The sequence below is a fragment of the Pristiophorus japonicus genome, chromosome 23, assembly GCF_044704955.1.
Source record: "Pristiophorus japonicus isolate sPriJap1 chromosome 23, sPriJap1.hap1, whole genome shotgun sequence".
In the NCBI taxonomy this organism is placed as follows: Eukaryota; Metazoa; Chordata; class Chondrichthyes; family Pristiophoridae; genus Pristiophorus; species Pristiophorus japonicus.
The window spans coordinates 58,369,577-58,391,906 of record NC_091999.1 but is presented as its reverse complement, the minus strand read 5'-3'; the positions used below and the strand labels follow the sequence as shown (position 1 = coordinate 58,391,906).

General features: G+C 42.3%; 2 non-coding genes and 1 pseudogene across 2 annotated transcripts; 1 reads left to right on the top strand and 2 right to left on the bottom strand.

Moving 5' to 3' along the window:
• LOC139235564 (zinc finger protein 835-like) overlaps positions 1-21,945 on the top strand; it is a 97,221-nt pseudogene extending 75,276 nt beyond the window's left edge.
• trnal-uaa (transfer RNA leucine (anticodon UAA)) lies at positions 8,161-8,243 on the bottom strand. The gene has a single exon. It is a non-coding gene; the product is annotated as a tRNA-Leu (tRNA).
• On the bottom strand, positions 19,918-20,000 carry trnal-uaa (transfer RNA leucine (anticodon UAA)). Its single transcript has one exon. It is a non-coding gene; the product is annotated as a tRNA-Leu (tRNA).
• Positions 21,946-22,330: the final 385 nt, after the last annotated feature.

The window sequence follows — 22,330 nt, the reverse complement described above, 5'->3', positions numbered from 1 at the left end:
ACGCAGGTTCAGGAAAGTCCGTGGTGTATTGGGTGCCGTGTAGCGATAACTGAGGAGAGGCTGAGAATGAGATACTGCTCCTGCCCAACGATAAGGATAAAGATTGCGTGGAGGACATCCACAATACATACCAAGGTACGTCGCTCATAAGGTTGTCCACAGGCAGAGATAGGAAGAAATATTAAACAATTACATTGCATCAGTATTTATCAGGGAGTCAACACAGGTGGACATGACATTGGATGATATTAGAAATGAAATAAATGCATTTAAAATAACAAGAGGGAAAATATTATATAAACTAATCAAACCGAAATTGGATAAAATGCCGGCTTCGGACAAATTGCATCGAGGGAAGAGATAGCAGAGGCATTAATAAACATATTCAATATTTCGTTCGAATAAAGTGCAGTGCCGGAGGATTGGCAGATAACGAATGTAATACCTATTTATAAGTAGTGAGGTAGAACGTGTCTGAGGAACTAGAGTACAGTCAACTTAACGTCGTTGGGAGTAAAAATAATGGATTTCCTACTAAAGGAGAAGGTGGAAGAACAACTAGAAACCAAAAATGAATAGTCAGCATGGATTATAAAAGGGAAAGTCTTGAATTGACCAAATTCTTTGAATTTTTCGAAGAAGTAACAGATAGCGTAAACTAACGTAATGTAGTAGATGTAATTTATCTAGATTTCCAAAAGCCTTCGATAAGATACCCCATAATAGATTGAAAGGGCAGAACAAAAATTGTAATTACAATTAATAATAATAATTGAGATGTTTGGAGAGTTAGCAGATTTTTAAAATGGATCCCACAGCCTGTTTTTCAATCAATGGGAAGCATGTGTGGGATGCCTTCCGCAGAGGGTCAGATGTTCCAATGCGTAGACCAAAGGCCTTGGGAGCTGGGCACAGACACAGAAAACATCGAATTTGAATTCTGTAATACGATACAAGTTAAATAAAAAGAATCATAGCAACACGTATCCTGAATTACTAATTAAAGTATATAGAGGCCAGATTGGAGGAAGCAACCTACCAGATAATCATGTATTAATCAATCAGCACGTATTAATTGTAACTTGCGTAATTAAGTAAGACTATAATCTGAAACTTTATAAAATAAGATGTCTCTGGCAGTTTCTCTGAGCATTCCTTCAAGGGTAGCTCACCTGCCAGCTTGTATCTCCGAGTGGTGGTTTGAAGTTAAATCTAACAACGTGGCGCAGTCAATAGGATCGACTCGACGGGCAGATTAGACTCAAAAAGCCAAACCAACCGAATAACGAGTGAGTAGAGAATTACCTTGAGAAATTCTCCTCGCAAAGTAACCAGATATCCAACGAATCTGAGGTAGAGTCCATGCAGCCAGTAAATCCAGTTGAGGGGCGCGTCAGGACAATGTAAATAAGTACTGTAAGTGTTGGGGCAATAAGTACGCATACGGGATATCGGGGAAAACGCCTCAGTGTAAATATTTCCGCATAATTAAAGGTGGAAAAACAGCACTAGTTAAAAAGCATTGGTGTAAAAAGTACTGCTTAAGTAAAGATGGTAAAACAGGAACTGGTGAAAAAGCCCCAATGTCTGAAATGGCAAAGGAATCTGCCAAGGCCCTTGGAGGGCTTCGGTATAAACTACCAGAAGAGTTTCTGAGAGATACATCTGAAAAGGTCATGGAGATGGTTAAGGCAGGATATGATGAAGGGAAAAAGATAATTTTAACAGCCGGAAAGATGAATAGAAAGATACCCGAAGGTGAGATGGACAGAGAAAGTGACAAAAGACAACAGGATGTAAGTATAAAAATAGATATAGATGACAGAAGGGAATGGACAGAGGAATTTGGCCCAAATTTGTATCCCACACTAACAGGGTTATGATTAGGACTGAGGAAAATAAAGGATTGATTGGGGGCCAGAAGGCTCGCTTAGTAGATATTTTTCGTAAGTCCATAACACAAGATGTTAGTGACTATCTTAAGTGAAGTATGGATCCAAAAATAGAGCCGGCCAAACAATAAGCTTTGTTGAATGAAGAGAGACTTTTGTGAATGTCTGTCTTTGAATGAAAGTGCTTGTGTGATTTTTGGCTGCGAAATATTTGAGGTGGGAATTAATGAATTTTTCATGTGTCTGTAAGCCTGCTTCAGAAAGTGGTAGAGCTGTCTGTTGTTATGGCTCCACCCACTTTTTCAGACAGAGTGAATTTGTTTTAACCCTTTGCAGTGTTGTCCTGTATGAAGGAAGTTTTAAGAAAGTGTGAACCTAGATTTGAATTACATTTTAATTTAGAAACCCAGGTGTCGATTTATTCAGGTGATATGTTATGGAGCTAGGAAATGCACAAAGGATAGGTTTGTTGAGCAAAAGATAAAACAATGTGTGGTCCCGATGGTTTAAAAAAAACATTTCGACACGCTCACTTGTCAAAAGAAAACATGTAATCATTGATTACATTTGTTTGAAAGACAATACATTTAGTCTAGGAATGAGATAAAGAACGGAGAAGGGAAATTGTAATGCCTTAAAAAAAGAATCCTGCGTGGGTGTCTCAAGGCTGCGGGCTTGGGAAGTACGCCCCCATATTTCTTTGTGTAAAATCTTGATGCGAAAGCTTCGAGCTCAGTAAAAATATTTTTAAATCAAAGATTGGCATAATTGAATTGGGATTTTGAGATATTTGTGGTGATTCTCCTTGATAAACATTTTGGTTGTATTGGAAAATCTTGGGTTTGGAAGACTTTTAATAAAAGTAAACATACTGCGTCAGAAGCTGAAGCTTTAAATGATTACATTTATGAGATACTGTATCACAAAATTGCAGTTACAGCGCAAAAGATTCGAGTTTTTGATGTTCAGCTTCTAAAGCAGAAGTGAGGCACATAATTATAAAAAAAGTAATTTGCATTCTGTGATCTGTGAATCACTATACGCATAAATGATAAGTCCGATTAAAAAACAGTATTATCATATTTGACATTTCATAATCCAACAATAAATACAAATACTACAAAAAGGGAGCAGAAATTAGGATGGAAGCAGTGAAGAGTTAATTTTGTTGTGAAGATTTCAAGTACAACTATTTAAGAAAATACGCAACAAAATTAGATACATTTAAATTAAAAAGTTAAATCTGATCTCTTAAAAAAAAGAAATAAAACTATAATGTTTGGAAACAATGTAGAAATACCTTCAGGGATCAGGCCAAACTCCTGGGCAAGTGGGGAGCTATCTGCGAAATTGCAAAAGGAATTTTGAAAAAAATTAAATATTAAAATGGCAGGCTTTAGCAGTTTAGAACAAAGGAAAATATAAGTTGAACTTGTGACTTCAGATACGGTGGTTGAAGAACCATAGAAACTGAGACGTAAAGGCTTTGAAACTGGAACATTTGAGACAACAGAAAGCAGTTATCAAAGCCTCCGTGCTAGACTCTGTTCTAGTAATGAAAAATACATTTGAGATAATGGAAAGCAGGATGTAAACTAAATCCCAAAAAGGCACAAATCGGACAATTTGTGGTACAGTACCTGGGACACGAAATATCCCAAGGAAATCGGACCATGTCCAATGACGGGAAGGAGGGCATTAGGATTATGCCCCGACCAAAACCAGTCTGAGGGGTTTGTAAGGTACTGGGGTTCTTTAGCTATTGTAGGAATTTTGTGCATAACCACAGCAATTGCAGAACCAATACAGTGGCGAGTGAAAGGAAAATCCGGTTAAAATGGAAATGGTAAGACTCTCACTAAAACCTGGAATATCCAGGATGTGCTTTATCAACAGAATATAAACGTGATCATCACCGTCCTTCCGATTCTACAAGGACAAGCTACAAGGCCGCCCCGAGGGGGCCCAGAAGCATTTAACCACAGCGGAGGGTACAACAACTACATAAAGCAGCATCTAGGGTGCGGCATCTAAGTGTCGGGAGCGTTTGTCTTGAAGCCATAAGATAAGTGAGTAAAAAATGTTAGCTGAATATTGTAAACCAGGGGAATTAACCTTGGGAAATTGCGTGGTAGTTAAACCTGGAACAGAAGTAATGTTGTTATTTGACAATGTGTAGCATGAAATGTTACCTGTGAGCATAAATTAATCAGCCAGAAAAAAATAACCACAAGACTAAAGCGTTGTAAATACGATTGCTAGACACAATCCTGAGAATATCTAGCGACACATCAGGAGCAAGGGAGTAACGCAAGAAGCTGAGGCACAAAGAAGGAAGACAGAGGAGATATAGAGCGAATGACGTATTAACTTTAAAGGGACATCTCTAGTAGTTGCACCAGATATACAGGCGATCCAGGCAGGTGTAGAAAGTTTGAGGGGAACAACGGAGTTACTAATCAGGAAACAGGCCAGGATTGGGATAGAATCTTCAGAGTTAGGATCTAAAACATCCCAAAAAAAATGCTAGAGGGTGTAGCCGTATTGGAAGGCCATGCACGAAAAATTAACGAGCAAAATAAGCAGGAATTGAGAGGATGATGCCGAGGACAGGAAAAGAGACACATGTCATGCTGATGGGAGATGGATGATTGGTCAGGTGAGACACGATATGGATCAGATACAAACCGGGCGAGTTACAGGTACAATAAATAGCACCCAGTTGAAAGAAATGGCACAGCACACTGGGCCATTAGATGCATGCACCCTGAAACATTGAAACATAGAAACATAGAAAACGGTTGCATGAATAGACCATTCGCCCCTTCGAGCCTGCACCAACATTCAATATGATCATGGCTGATCATTCACCTCAGTACCCCTTTCCTGCTTTCGCTCCATATCCCTTGATCCCTTTACCTTAAGGGCCATATCCAACTCCCTCTTGAATATATCTGATGAACTGGCATCAACAACGTTCTGCAGAAGAGAATTCCACAGGTTAACAACTCTCTGAGTGAAGAAGTTTCTCCTCATCTCGGTCCTAAATGGCTTATTTCTTGTCCTTAGACTGTGACCACTGGATCTGAACTCCCCCAAAATCGGGAACATTCTTCCTGCACCGAACTTGTCCAGTCCCATCAGAATTTTATATGTTTCTGAGGTCCCCTCTCAATCGTCTAAACTCCAGTGAATGCAGACCCAGTCGATCCTATCTCTCCTCTGATGTCAGTCCTGCCATCCCGGAAATCAGTCTGGTGAACCTTCGCTGCACTCCCTCAATAGTAAGAACGTCCTTCCTCAGATTAGAACAAAACTGAATACATTATTCCAGGTGAGGCCTCACCTAGGCCCTGTACAGCTGCAACAACACCGCTCTGCTGCTATATTCAAATCCCCAAGATATGGGGCCAACATGCTATTTGCCTTCTTTCTGTCTGCTGCACCTGCATGCCAACCTTCAATGATTGATGTACCATGACACCCGGATCTCGTTGCACTTCCCCTTTGCCTAATCATCCGCCATACAGATAACATTCTGCCTTCGTGTTTTTGCCACGAAAATGCATAACCTCACATTTATCTTTATTACACGACATCTGCCACGCAATTGCCCACTCACCTAACCTGTCCAAGTCACCCTGCAGCCTCTTAGCATCCTCCTCACATATCACAACGCCATCCAACATCATGTCATCTGCAAAATTGGAGATATTAGACACAATTCCTTCATCTAAGTCATTGATGTACATTGTAAATTGCTGGGGACCCAGCACTAAGCCATGCGGCACCCAACTAATCAATGCCCGCCATTGCGAAAAGAACCCGTTTATCCCGACTCTGTCAGCCAGTTCTCTATCCACATCAATACATTACCTCCAATGCCATGTGCTTTAATTTTGCACACCAACCTCTTGTGTGGGACCTTGTCAAAAGTCTTTTGTAAGTCCCACTACACCACATCCACTGGTTCTCCCTTGTCCGCTCTACTCGTTACATCCTCACAAAATTCTAAAAGATTTGTCAAGCATGATTTCCCTTTCATAAATTCATGCTGATTTGGACCAATCCTGATAGTGCTTTCCAAATGTGCTGCTATTTCATCTTTAATAATTGATTACAACATTTTCCCCACCACTGATGTCAGGCTAACTGGTCTGTAATTACCTGTTTTCTCTCTCCCTCACTTTTCAAAATGTGGTGTTACATTCGCTACCCTCCAGTCCATACGAACTGATCTAGAGTTGATGGACTGTTAGAAAATGATCACCAATGCATCCATTATTTCTAGGGCCAATTCCTTAAGTATTCTGGGATGCAGACCATCAGGCCCCGGGGATGTATCGGCCTTTAGTCCCATCAATTTTCCGAACAAAATTTCCCACAAATAAGGATTTCCTTCAGTTCCTGCTTCTCACTAGCCCCTCGGTCATGTACTATTTCCAGATGGTTATGCGTGTCTTCCTTCGTGAATGCAGAGCCAATGTATTTGTTCAACTGGTCTACCATTTCTTTGTTCCCCATTATAAATTCACCTGAATCTGACTGCAAGGGACCTACGTTTGCCTTCACTAATCTTTTTCTCTTCACATATCTATAGAAGTTTTTATGTTCCCAGCAAGCTTCCTCTCATACTCTATTTTCCTCCTCCGAATTAAACCCTTTGTCCTCCTCTGCTGAAATCTAAATTTCTCCCCGTCCTCAGGTTGATGCTTTTTCTGACCAATTTATATGCCTCTTCCTTGGATTTAACACTATCCTTAATTTCCCTTGTTAACGACGGTTGAGCAACCTTTCCCGTTTTATTTTTTTACTCCAGACAGGGATGTCCAATTGTTGAAGTTCATCCATGTGATTTTAAATGTTTTCCATTGCCTATCTGCCATCAACCCTTTAAGTATCATTTCCCAGTCTATTCTAGCCAATTCATGTCTCATACCATCGAAGTTACCTTTCCTTAAGTTCAGGACCCCAGTCTCAGAATTAATTGTTTCACTCTCCACCTTAACAAATATTTCTACCTTATTATGGTTACTCTTCCCCAAGGGGCCTCACACAACAAGATTGCGAATTAGTCCTTTCTCATTACACATCAACCAGTCGAGGATGGCCAGCCCTCTAGATGGTTCCTCGACATTATGGTCAAGTAAACCATCCCGAATACACTCCAGCAAATCCTCCACCGTATTGCTACCAGTTTGGTTAGTCCAATCTATATTGGATTAAAGTCGCCCATGATAACTTCTGCAGCTATATTGCACACATCCCTGCTTTCTTGTTTGATGCTGTCCCCAAACTCACTACTATTGTTTGGTGATACACAACTCCCACTAGCGTTTTCTTCCCTTTGATATTCCGCAGCTCCACCCACACAGAATCCACGCGAATGTCCTTCCTTACTATTGGGTTAATTTCCTCTTCAACCAGCTATGCCACCCCACCTCCTTTTCCTTTCTGTCTATCCTTCCTGATTGGTGAATATCCCTGGATGTTGCGTTCCCAGCCTTCGTCACCCTGGAGCCATTTCTCTGTGATGCCAATTACATCATATTCATTAATTGCTGCCTGTGCAGTTAATTTGTCCACCTTATTACGAATACTCCTCGCATTGAGGCACAGTGCCTTCAGGCTTGTTATCTTAGCACACCTTGTCCCTTTATAATTTGGATGCAATGTGGCCCTTTTTGATTTTTGCCTTGGGTTTCTCTGCCCTCCACCTTTACTTTTCAGCCCCCATTTTACTTCCCTCTGTCTCCCTGCATAGGTCCCCATCCCACTGCCATATTAGTTTAACCCCTCCCTAACAACACGAGCAAACTCTCCCCCGTGGACATTGGTTCTGTCCAGGTGCAGAGCGTCTGGTTTGCACTGGTCCCAGCTCCCCCTGAACCGGTTCCAATGTCCCAGGAAATTGAATCCCTCCATTCTGCACCACACATTCATCTGAGCTATCCTGCGATTCCTCCTCTGACTAGCAGGTGTCAGTGGTAGCTATCCTGAAATTGCTACCTTTGATGTTCTATTTGTTAACTTAGCTCCAGGATCCCTAAATTCAGCTCGTAATTCCTCAGACAGAGTGAGTCAGACTCAAACACAAACACATAAAGAGCTCTCTTAACACAGAGAGTGAGAGGCACAGAAACATTGCATAATCCCATTTCTTTGTCAGTTGAGAATGTTATAAAGTTATCGACATGAACAGATTCAACAGAATACATTTGCGTATTACTGAGCAGGATGGGAGGAAATCGGATTTAATTTAAAGATTTACCAGGAGTGGGGTTCGAACCCACGCAGCTATACACCCATTGGATTTTACGTCCCACGCCTAAACCACTCGGCCATCCTGGTTTTGTCAGTATTCGGATTTTGTCTCTGTGAGAATCTGGGCTGCAGCTCCACTCTCACAGACATCGGTTTTCAATGAGCATTTTCAAAAATTATAATAATATTGACACAGGGGCAACTCTCCTATTCTTTTTCGAGTAATGCTCTGGGAACTTTCACATCTACCCGAGGGTGCAGACGGAGCTTCAATTTAACATTTCATCCGAAAGTCAACAGCTTCAACAATGCAAAATTGCCCAAGTACTGCATTTGAGCGTCAGCCAAGATTATATGCTCAAGTCTCAAGAGCAGGACTGACACACACAACCTCCTGATTCAGCCGAGAATGCTGCCACTGAACCAAAGCTCACATCCGTATTACTTTCCACAAGTCTTTTTCTAAAGTTCCAGGACATTTTGAAGCAATATTCAACATTTTGAAAAAGTTCCACCCTCGTCAAGGTATTGAACCCCGACCTCACGCGTGACAGGAAGGGATACTAACTACTACACTAACGAGGAACTGACGGGCATTTGTTTTGTCAGAGCAGGAATCGAGCTGTGAACAGAACTGGACACCATGAGAAGTCGACAGGCACTTTGGGAGACAGAGACTTCCGACAAACAGGGAGAGACAGACAGCGAGATAGAGACAACGCGAGACAGAAAGTATGAGACTGAGAAGGAGAGGCAGACTAAGTGAGAAAAAGGCTCAAACACACACATATACAGAGATGTGTGTGTATGTGCTCTTTAAAGAGAGAGAGGGAAAGAGTGAGAGAAAGACAGTGACAAAGACAGTGACAAAGAGAGAGACAGAGAAAGAGTGAGCGACAGATAGAGAGATAGACAGAGATAGAAACAGAAAATGATGGAAATACTCAGCAGGTTAGAGGCAGTAACTAACAGAGACAGGCAAAGAGAGAGACAGGTAGAGACATGGACAGACAGAGATGATGGGAATGAGAGCGACAGTCAGACAGAGAGACTGAGTGAATCCCATTGGAAGAGAACTGGACATCGTGAGAAAGAGACAGATACGTTGAGAGACAGGGAAACAGGGAGAGACAGACAGCGAGAAAGAGACAAAGAGAAACAGAGACTTTGAGACTGAGATGGAAGGTCAGACTGAATAACAGAAAGACTCAAACACATACATGTACAGAGATGTGTTTGTGTGCTCCATAAAGAGAGGGAGGCAAATAGTGATGGAATGGCAGGCACAAAGACAGGAACAAAGAGAGAGACAATTCATAGAATGCATACGGGACTGTTTCTTAGAACAGTATGTAACAGAGCCTAAAAGGGAGCAAGCCATCTTGAATCTGGTCCTGTGTAATGAGACAGGAAAAATAAACGATCTCCTCGTAAAAGATCCTCTCGGAATGAGTGATCACGATATGGTTGAATTTGTAATACAGATTAAGGATGAGGAAGTTGTATCAGAAACGAGGGTACGATGCTTAAACAAAGGGGACCACAGTGGGATGAGGGCAGAGTTGGCTAAAGTAGACTGGAAACAAGGACTAAACAGTGGCACAATTGAGGAACAGTGGAGGACATTTAAGTAGCTCTTTCATAGTGCGCAAAAAAAATATATTCCAGTGAAAAAGAGGGGAGGCAAGAGAAGTGATAACCAGCCATGGATAACCAAGGAAATAAAGGAGAGTATCAAATTAAAAACCAATGCGTATAAGGTGGCCAAGGTTAGTGGGAAACTACAAGATTGGGAAAATTTTAAACGACAGCAAAGAATGACTAAGAAAGCAATAAAGAAAGGAAAGATAGATTACGAAAGTAACTGGCGCAAAATATAAAAACAGATAGTAAAAGCTTTTACCGATATATAAAACGGAAGAGAGTGACTAAAGTAAATGTTGGTCGCTCAGAAGATGAGAAGGGAGATTTAATAATGGGAAATGTGGAAATGGCTGAGACATTAAACAATTATTTTGTTTCCGCCTTCACAGTGGAAGACACAAAAACAAAGCCAAAATTTGCAGGCCACAGGAATGTGGGAAGGGAGGATCTAGAGACAATCACTATCACTAGGGGAGTAGTGCTGGACAGGCTAATGGGACTGACGGTAGACAAGTCCCCTGGTACTGATGAAATACATCCCAGTGTATTAAAAGAGATGGCTGAAGTTATAGCAGATGCATTCATTATAATCTACCAAGATTCTCTGGACTCTGGGGAGGTACCAGCGGATTGAAAAGCAGCTAATGCAACGCCTCTGTTTAAAAAATGGGACAGGCAAACGGCAGGTAAATAAAGGCCGGTTAGTTTAACATCTGTAGTGGGGAAAATGCTTGAAACTATCATTAAGGAAGAAATAGCGGGACATCTAGATAGGAATAGTGCAATCAAGCAGACGCAGCATGGATTCATGAAGGGGAAATCATGTTTAACTAAATTACTGGAATTCTTTGAGGATATAAGGAGCATGGTGGATAGAGGTGTACCGATGGATGTGGTGTATTTAGATTTCCAAATGGCATTCGATAAGGTGCTTCACAAAAGGTTACTACAGAAGATAAAGGTACGCAGAGTCAGAGGAAATATATTAGCATGGATAGAGAATTGGCTGGCGAACAGAAAGCAGAGTGTCGGGCTAAATGGGTCCTTTTCTGGTTGGAAATCAGTGGTTAGTGCTGTGCCACAGGGATCAGTGCTGGACCATAACTGTTTACAATATACATAGATGACCTAGAGGAGGGGACAGAGTGTAGTGCAACAAAATTTGCAGATGACACTAAGGTTAGTGGGAAAGCGGGGTGTGTAGAGGACTCAGAGAGACTGCAAGGAGATTTGGATAGGTTAAGCGATTGCGCTAAGGTTTGGCAGATGGAATACAATGTCGGAAAGTGTGAGGTCATCCACTTTGGGAAAAAAAAACAATAAAAGGGAATATTATTTGAATGGGGAGAAATTACAACATGCTGTGGTGCAAAGGGACCTGGGGGTCCTTGTGCATGCATTCCAAAAGCGAATGGAATATTGGCCTTCATTGCGAAAGGGATGGAGTACAAAAGCAGGGAGGTCTTGCTGCAACTGTATAAGGTATTGGTAAGGCCGCACCTGAGTACTGCGTGCAGTTTTGGTCACCTTACTTAAGGAAGGATATACTAGCTTTGGAAGGGGTACAGAGACGATTCACTAGGCTGATTCCAGAAATGAGGGGGTGACCTTATGATGATAGATTGAGTAGACTGGGTCCTTACTCCTTGGAGTACAGACGGATGAGGGGTGATCTTATAGAAACATTTAAAATCATGAAAGGGATAGACAATATAGAGGCAGAGAGATTGTTTCCACTGGTCGGGGTGACTAGAACTAGGGGGCACAGCCTCAAAATACGGAGGAGTCAATTTAAAACCGAGTTGAGAAAAATTTTCTACTCCCAGAGGTTTGTGTATCTGTGAAATTCTCTGCCAAGGAAGCAGTTGAGGCTAGCTCATTGAATGTTTTCAAGTCAAAGATAGATAGATTTTTAATCAATAAGGGAATTAAGGATTACGGGGAGAGGGCGGGTAAGTGGAGCTGAGTTCACGACCAGATCAGCCATGATCTTATTGAATGGCGGGGCAGGCTCGAGGGGCTAGATGGCCTACTCCTGTTCCTAACTCTTATGTTCTTATGTTCTTATGTTCAAAGGGGGAGACAGATAGAGAGAAAGACAGATATAGAGAGAGATAGAGACAATAATTCGGTTCTGTCTTTACAAAGGAAGATACAAAAAACCTTCAAAATGTACTAGGGGCCTGTGAGTCTAGTGAGAATGAGGAACTGAATGATATCCTTATTGGCGGGAAATTGTGTTCGGGAAATTGATGGGAATAAAGGCCGATAAATCCCTGGGTCCTGATAGTCTGCATCCCAGAGTACTTAAGGAAGTGGCCCTAGAAATAGTGGATGCATTGCTGATCATTTTCCAACAATCTATCGACTCTGTATCAATTCCTATTGACTGGAGGGTAGCTAATGTGATGGCACTTTTTTTTTAAAAGGAGGGAGAGAGAAAGCGGGTAATTATAGACCAGTTAGCCTGACATCAGTAGTGGGGAAAATGTTGGAATCAATCATTAAGGATGATATAGCAGCCCATTTGGAAAGCACTGACAGGATCGGACCGAGTCAGCATAGATTTATGAAAGGGAAATCATGCTTGAGGAATCTTCTGGAATTTTTTGAGGACGTAACTAGTAGAGTGGACAAGAGAGAACCAGTCGATGTGGTGTATTGGGATTTCAATAGGCTTTTGACAAGGTCCCGCACAAGAGATTGGTGCACAAAATCCAAGCGCATGATATTGGGATTAATGTACTGACCTGGACAGAGAACTGGTTGGCAGACAGGAAGCAGAGAATCTGGATAAACAGGTCATTTTCAGAAATGCTGGCAGTTACTAGTGAGGTGCCGCAGGGCTCAGTGCTGGGACCCCAACTCTTTACAATATACATTAACGATTTGGTTGAAGGAATAGAGTGTAATATCTCCAAGTTTGTGGATGACACTAAACTGGGTGGTGGTCCGAGCTGTGAGGAGGATGGTAAGAGGCTGCAGGGTGACTTGGACACGTTAGGTGAGTGGGCAAATATATGGCAGATGCAGTATAATGTGGATAAATGTGAGATTATCCATTTTGGGGGCAAAAACATCAAGGCAGAATATTATCTGAATGGCGGCAGACTAGAAAAAGGGGAGGTGCAACGAGACCTGGGTGTCATGGTTCATCAGTCACTGAAAGTGGGCACGCAGGTACAGAAGGCGGTAAAGAATGCAAATGGAAAGCTGGCCTTCATAGCTAGGGGATTTGAATAAAGGAGCAGGGAGACCTTACTGCAGTTGTACAAGGCCTTAGTGAGGCCAGACCTGGTATATTGTATTCAGTTTTGGTCTCATAGTCTGAGGAAGGACGTTCTTGCTATTGAGGGAGTGCAGCAAACCAGTTGCCAAACAGTTCTCTATTCACGTCAGTACAATAATCCCAATACCATGCACTTGGACTTTGTGCACCAATATCTTGTGCGGGACCTTGTCAAAAGCCTATTGAAAGTCCAAATACACCACATCCACTGGTTCTCCCTTGTCCACTCTACTCGTTACATCCTCAAAAAATTCCAGAAGATTCATCAAGCATGATTTCCCTTTCATAAATTCATGCTGACTCGGTCCGATATTGTCAACAGACTGATTCCAGGGATGGCAGGACTGTCATATGAGGAGAGATTCGATCAACTGTGCCTTTATTCACTGGGCGTTTAGAATGATGAGAGGGGATCTCATAGAAATATATAAGATTTTGACGGGCCTGTACAGGTTAGATGCGGGAAGAAAGTTCTCGATGTTCGGGAAGTCCAGAACTAGGGGACATAGTCTTAGGATAAGGGGTAGGCCATTTAGCACTGAGATGAGGAGAAACTTCTTCACTCAGAGAGTTGTTGACCTGTGGAATTCCCTGCCGCAGAGAGTTGTTGATGCCAGTTCATTGGATATATTCAAGAGGGAGTTAGATATGGCCCTTACGGATAAGGGGGTGAAGGGGTATGGTGAGAAAGCAGGAAAGCGGACCTGAAGGAATGGTCAGCCATGAACATATTGAATGGCGGCGCAGGCTCGAGGGGCCTAATGGCCTAATCCTGCAGCTATTTTCTATGTTTCTATGTTTCTAAAAATGAAAATGATGAAAATACTCATCAGGTTAGAGACAGGGACAAAGTGAGACAGGCAAAGACATGGGCAGAGATGATGGGAAAGAGAGAGACAGTCAGACATAGAATCTGAGAGAATCCTATTGGAACAGACGTGGGCACCGTGAGAAAGAGACAGATTGAGAGACAGAGACAAACAGAAAAACAGGCACAAACAGAGTGAGTCAGGGAGAGGCAGACTCAGACTCAAGCACACAAACACATGCACAGTTCTCTAAAGACAGAAAGGCAGAGACTGAGATACACAGATACATTTCACAATTTCATTTCATGATCGGCTCAGAATGTCACAGAGCAACAGAAAATTGTTGATTCTGCAGATGAAACTCAGGTATCACTGATCAGCATGGGGCAAAATCAGTGATACATTAAAGAGATTCGAGGAGTGGGGACCGAACTCTCGTGGGAAAATCCCATTGAATTTTAAGGCCAACGCCTTAACCACTCGGCCAGCCTGGTCCTTCCAGTGTTTCGATTCTGTCTCTGTGAGAATCTGGGCTTCAACTCCACCTCACAGACACACAAACACACCGGGTTTCATTGAGCATTTTGGAATATTTTTAGTAATATTGACACGGGGGCAACTCTCCTATTCTTTTTCGAGTAATGCTGTGATCCACCCGAGGGTGCAGACGGAGCTTTAATTTAAAATATCTTCCGAAAGTCAACAGCTTCAACAATGCAAAATTCCCCAAGTACTGCACTTAAGTGTCTGCCAAGATTATCTGCTCAAGTCTCAGGAGTGGGACTGAAACACACAAACTCCTGATTCAGTCGAGAATACCGCCACTGAACCAAAGCCGATACCAAAGTTCACAACCCTATTATTTTCATCAAATCTTTTTAAGAAGTTCCATGACATACCAAATTAATGGTGATGATTTATACAGACAGTTGCACATACACAGATATATATATATATACAGATAGACAGACACAGACAAACACACACATAAGCAAAAATATACTCGCAACAACGGACAAGGACAGATGTCTTAGACATCGAGAGGGATAGCCAGGCTGAATCACTGTCGCAACTTTGGCTGATTTTTGCGTTTTTCTACACGAAAGTATCGTGAATATTGCAGTTTAATAAAATTATTTAAAAAATGACAGTTTTGAAAGGTGTGGGACGTTATTCCATCTATCTTAGGATGAGTTTTGCAGAGACCTGGTTAAATTGTGAAATGGAATGAAAAATGCTGAGAATCGTAGTCGGCAGGTTTCGACCTTCAGCGGAAAAATACGATGGATTTTCTAGTTTATCGCTGTAACCTCTTGGCCACGACTACTGACTCATTAGTTCTTTAAATGTTACTCAGATAAAACTCAATCATCCACCTCTCTGCAGCAGATGACACAGAATTCTGAAAAAATCTCCTCTTCCTATATTTTTACTATTCTGCATTGCACTGGAACTTTTTAACATGAATCTATACCAAGAAACAGAAGTAAAATCCTACATTTTGAAAAAGCTTCCTGTCCGTTGGAGAATTGAAACCCTGTCTTCTGCATAATAGGCCGGGATACTAAGCACTGTACCAACGAATGTGGGTTTAGTCAAAGCAGGAATCGAACTGTGAAGAGAACTGGACTCCATGAGAAGTAGCGAGACACATTGAGAGACAGAGACAAACCGACAAACAGGGAGAGACAGATAGAGAGAACGAGAGACAGAAAGTGTGAGACTCAGAAGGAGAGGCAGACGCAGTGAGAAAAAATCTCAAACACATACATATACAGAGATATGTGTGTGCTCTATAAAGAGAGAGAGGGAAAGAGTGAGACAAAGACAGTGTTAATGACAGTGACAAGGACAGAGACAGATAGAGAGAGAGCGACAGGTAGAGAGAGAGACAAAGATATAAACAGACAATGATGGAAATACTCAGCAGGTTAGAGACAGGAACTAACAGCCTCAGGCAAAGAGATACAGACAGGCAGAGGCATAGACAGACAGAGATGATGGGAAAGAGAGAGACAGTCAGACAGAGAGATTGAGAGAATCCCATTCGAACAGAACTGGACACCGTGAGAAAGAGACAGACATATTGAGAGACAGAGACAAACAGGGAAACAGGGAGAGACAGACAGCGAGATAGAGACAGAGATAGACAGAAAGTTTTAGACTGAGAGGGAGGGTCAGACTGAGTGAGACAAAGACTCAAATACTTACATACACAGAGATGTGTTTGCGTGCTCCATAAAGAGAGGGAGGCAAATAGTGATGGAATCACAAGAAAAAGACAGAGACAAAGAGGGAGACAGATATAGAGAAAGACAGATAGAGAGAGAGAGAGAGAGAGCGAGAGAGAGAGACATAGAAATAAAAACAGAAAATGATGGAATGACTCATCAGGTGAGAGACAGGGACCAACACAGACAGGTAAAGAGAGAGACGGTCAGACAGCGAGTCTGAGAGAATCCCTTTGGAACAGAATTGGACACAGTGAGAACGAGACAGAGGCAGACTTCGAGCGACGAAGACTCAAACACAGACACAGCTTTCGAAAGAGAGAGGTGGAGACTGAGCGACGCAGATACATTTCATTATCTGCTCAGAGTGTCACCGAAACATGCACATGCAACAGAGGTAAATCGGGTAACACTGAGCAGCATGGGAAATAATCTCTGTTTAATTAAACAATTACCAGTTGTGGGGTTCGAACCGGCGCAATTAGAAATCCATTGGATTTTAAGTCCAACACCTTAACCACTCGGCCATCCTGGTCCTGGCAGAAACGGGCTTTGTCTCTGTCAGAATTTGGGCTTCAACTCCACCCCCACAGAAACACACATACACAGAGGGTGTAAGGGAGCATTTCCGAACATTTTTCGTGATATTGACACGGGGGCAACTCTCCTATTCTTTTTCGAGTAATGCTCTGGGACCTTTCACAGCCATCCGAGGGTGCAGGCGGAGCTTCAATTTTACATTTCATCCGATGGTAAACAGCCTCAACAATGCAAAATTCCCTAAGTACTGCATTTGAGTGTCAGCCAAGATGATGCGCTCAAGTCTCAGGAGAGGGACTTATACACACGACCTTTTGAATGGAGCCACTGAAACAAAGCCGATACCAAAGATCACAACCGTATTATTTTCCCCAAGTTTTTTAAAATGTTCCAGGACATACCAAATTCTTGGTGATGATTTCCATAGAGAGTTGCACATACACAGAGACATAGATACAGATAGACATACACAGACACACACACACATAAAATAACCAAAAATATACACGCATTAACATAGAATCATAGAAACATATAAATTAGTTGCAGGAGTAAGCCGTTGGCCCTTCGAGCCTGCACCACCATTCAATAAGATCATGGCTGATCTTTCAACCTCAGTACCTATATCCTCCTTTCTCTCCATATCCCTTGATCCCTTGAGCCGTAAGGGCCATATCTGACTCACTCTTCAATATATCTAACGAACTGGATTCAACAACTTTCTGTGGTAGAGAATTCCACAGGTTAACCACTCTCTGAATGAAGCTGTTTCTCCTCACCTTGGTTCTAAATGGCTTACCGCTTATTCTTAGACTGTGACCCCTGGTTCTCGAACTCCCCAGCAACAGAAACATTCTTCCTGCCTCTCACTTGTCCAATCTCGTCAGAATTTTATATGTTTCTATGAGATCCCCTCTCATTCTTCTAAACTCCAGTGGATACCAGCAGAGTTGATCCAGTCTATCCTAATATGTCAGTCCTGCCATCCCTGGAATCAAGCTGGTGAACATTCGCTGCGCTCCATTAATAGCAAGGACGTCCTTCCTCAGATTTGGAGACCAAAACTAACAAAATATTTAACGTGTACAACTGCAGGAAGACTTCCCTGCTCCTATATTCAAATCCCCTAGCTATGAAGGCGAACATGCCATTTGCCTTCTTCACCGCCTGTTGCACTTGCATGCCCACTTTCAATGACAGATGTAGCATGACACCCAGATCAAGATATACACAGAGTGCCTTAGACAAGTAGACAGATAGACAGGCAGGGTCACTGTCGCTACTTTGGCTGGCCTTTGCGTTTTTCCGTCGAGAATGCTGCCACTGAACCAGAGCCGATACAAAAGTTCACAACGTATTATTTTCTCCAAGTCTTTTGAACAAGTTTCAGGACATACCAAATTCATGGTGATGATTCCCACAGACAGTTGCACATACACAGAGACATATATACAGATAGACAGACACAGACACAAACACACACACACATAACCAAAAATATACATGCACCAACTGACATGCACAGATGCCTTAGACATATCGAAGGATAGACAGGCTGAGTCACTACATTGGGTGATATTTGCATTTTTCTATCCGTATGTATCGTGAATATTGCAGACTAATAGAAATGTGAAAAAAATGTCAGTGTTGAAAGGTGTGGGACGTTATTCCATCTATCTCCGGATCATTTTTGCCAAAACCTGGTTAAATTGTAAAATGGAATGAAAAATGCTGAGAATCGTAGTCGGCAGGATTCTAACCTACGCGCAGAAAACCCAAAGTATTTCTAGTCCATCGCTTTAACCATTCGGCCACAATTACTGCGTCTCTGGCACTTTAAATGTTACTCAGAAAAAACTCAGTCGTCCATCTCTGTGCAGCAGACGGCCACAGAATCCTGAAAAAGTCTCCGTTTGCAAAAAATCTGAAGAGGCAATCTCCTCTTGCTGTATTTTTACTGTTCTATATTGCTCTGGATCTTTTTAATAAAATCTATACCAAGAAACAGAAGTAAAATTCGACATTTTGAAAAAACTGCTGCGCCGTCGGGAAATGGAACCCGGTTCTCCCGCATAACATGTGGGGAAAATCACCACTATACGGACGAGGATATGGGTTGCGTTAGAGCAGTAATCGAGCTGTCAACAGAAGTCGACAGACACATTGATCGACAGAGACAAACCGGCAAACAGAGATCGACAGACAGCGAGAGAGAGAGACAACGCGAGACAGAAAGGGTGAGACTGAAAAGTGAGGCAGACTCAGTGAGAAAAAGACTCAAACACCTACATATACAGAGATGTGTGTGTGATCTATAAAGAGAGAGAGGGAAAGAGTGAGAGAAAGACAGTGACAAGGAGAGAGACAGATAGAGAGAGTGCGACAGATAGAGAGAGAGACAGATATAAACAGAAAATGATGGAAATACTCAGCAGGTTAGAGGTAGCAACGACCAGCGACAGGCAAAGAGAGACAGATAGGCAGAAACATAGACAGACAGAGATGATGGGAAAGAGTGAGACAGTCAGACAGAGAGACTGAGTGAATCCCTTTCGAACAGAACTGGACACCGTGAGAAAGAGACAGACAGATTCAGAACCAGAGACAAACAGGGAAACAGGGAGAGACAGACAGCGAGATAGAGACAAAGAGAGACAGAAATTTTGAGACTGAAAGGGAGGATCAGACTGAATGAGAAAAAGACTCAAACACATACATACACAGAGATGTATTTGCGTGCTCCAAAAAGAGAGGGAGGGCAAATAGTGATGGAATGACAGAGAAAATGACAGGGACAATGAGAGTGAAAAAGAGGGCGACAGATAGAGAGAAAGACAGATAGAGAGAGAGAGACATAGAGACAAACACAGAAAATAATGGAAATACTTATCAGGTTAGAGACAGGGACTAACAGAGAAAGGCAAAGACATGGACAGACAGAGATAATGAGACACAGAGAGACAGTCAGACAGAGAGTCTGAGAGAATCCCATTGCAACAGTACTAGACACCGTGAGAAAGAGACAGATTGAGAGACAGCGACAGACAGAGTGGGTCAGAGAGAGACAAAGACTCAAACACACAAACACATGCACAGCTCTCGAAAGAGAGAGAGCGGCAGAGACATTTCACAATTTCATTTCATTATCTGCTCAGAGTGTCACATAGTTACAGAAAACGAGAGATTCAGCAGATGAAAATTGGGTATCACTGAGCAGGATGGGAAAAATATCTGTTTAATTAAGGAATTACCAGGAGTGGGGTTCGAACCCACGCGGGTATAAACCCATTAGATCTTAAGTCTAACGCCTTTACCACTCGGCCATACTGGTCCTGATTCTGTCAGAGGTTGGACTCAGCCTCTGTGAGAATCTGGGATTCAGCTCCAGACATATCGGATTTCAGGGAGCATTTACAAACATTTTTAGTTACATTGACACGGGCGCAACTCTCCTATTATTTTTCGACTAAGGCTCTGGGAACTTGCACATCTACCCGAGGGTGCAGATGGAGCTTCAATTTAAAATTTCAGCCGATGGTCAACAGCTTCAACAATGCAACATTCCCCAAGTATTGCATTTGAGTGTCAGCCAAGATTATGGGTTCAAGTCTCAGGAGTGGGACTTACACACACAACCTCCTGATTCAGTCGAGAGTGGAACCACTGAACCAAAACCGATACCAACGTTCACAACTGTATTATTTTCCCCAAGTTTTTTAAAAAGTTCCAGATCGTACAAAATTCATGGTGATTATTTCCACAGACAGTTGCATATACACAGAGACATACATACAGATAGACATACACAGACACACGCACACACAATAACCAAAAATATACACGCTTCAACATAGAAACATAGAAATTAGGTGCAGGAATATGCCATTCGGCCCTTCGAGCCTGCACTACCATTCAATAACATCATGGCTGATCATTCAACCTCAGAACCCCTTTCCTGCTTCCTCTCTATACCCCTTCATCCCTTTAGCCGTAAGGGCAATACCTAACTCCCTTTTGAATATATCTAATGAACTGGCCTCAACGACTTTCTGCAGTGGAAAATTTCAGAGGTTATCCACTCTCTCACTGAAGACGTTTCTCTTCATCTCGGTTTCTAAATGGCTTACTCCTTACTCTTAGACTGTGATCCTTGGTCTCGAACTCCCCAGCAGCGAGAACATTCTTCCAGCCTCTAAGCTGTCCAATCTCGTCATAATTTTTCATGTTTCTTCTGATCTCCTCTCATTCTGCTAAACTCCAGTGGATACCAGCCCAGTTCATCCAGTCTCTCCTCATATGTCAGTCCTGCCATCCCGGGAATCATGCTGGTGAACTTACGCTGTACTCCCTCAATAACAAGAACGTCCTTCCTCAGATTCGGAGACCAAAACTGAACACAGTATTCCAGTTGTGGCCTCACGGAGGCCCTGTACAAATGCAGTAAGATCTCCCTGCTCCTATACTCAAATCCCCTAGCTATGAAGGGGAACATGCCATTTGCCTTCTTCACCATCTGCTGCACCTGCATACCAACAATCAATGACTGATGTACCATGGCACCCAGATCAAGATATACAAAGATTGCCATAGACAAGTAGATGGATAGACAGGCAGGGTCACTGTCGCAAATTTGGCTGTCTTTTGCGTTTTTCAGTCGAGGATTCTGCCACTGAACCAAAGCCGATACCAAAGTTCACAACCGTATTATTTTCCCCAAGTCTTTTTAAAAATGTTCCAGCACATATCAAATTCATGGTGATGATTTCCACAGACAGTTGCACATACACAGAGACATATATACAGATAGAAAGACTCAGAGACACACACACCCACACACATAACCAAAAATATACATGCACCAACAGACATGATTTTGACATATAGACGGATAGACAGACTAAATCACTGTCGCTACTTTGGCTAATTTTTGCGTTTTTCTATCCGTATGAATCATGAATATTGCAGATGAATAAAAATGAGAAATAGATGTCAGTGTTGAAATGTGTGGGACGTTATTCTGCCGATCTCAGGATCCGTTTTGCAAAAACCTGGTTAAATTGTAAAATGGAATGAAAAATGCTGTGAATTGTAGTCGGCAGGATTCGAAACTACACGCAGAAAACCGAAAGGATTTCTGGACCATCGCTTTAACCACTCGGCAACAACTACTGCTTCTCTGGCCCTTTAAATGTTACTCAGAAAAAACTCAGTCATCCATCTCTGCAACAGACAGCCACAGAATCCTGAAAAAGTCTCCGTTTGCAAAAGATCTGTAAGAGGCAATCTCCTCTTGCTGTATTTTTACTGTTCTATATTGCTGTGGAACTTTTTAATAAAATCTATACCAAGAAACAGAAGTAAAATTCGACATTTAGAAAAAGCTGCTTTTCCGTCGGGGAATTGAACCTGGTTCTCCCGCGGAAAAGGGGGGCATAATCGGCACGACACGGACGAGGGAACGGGTTGCATCCGAGCAGTAATCTCGCTGTGAACCGAAGTCGACAGAAACATTGATCGATAGAGACAAACCGATAAACAGGGATAGGCAGACAGCGAGAGAGAGACAACGAGAGACAGAAAGCGTGAGACTGAAAAGTCAGTCAGAGTCAGCGAGAAAAAGACTCAAACACCTAAATATACAGAGATGCGTGTGTGTGATCT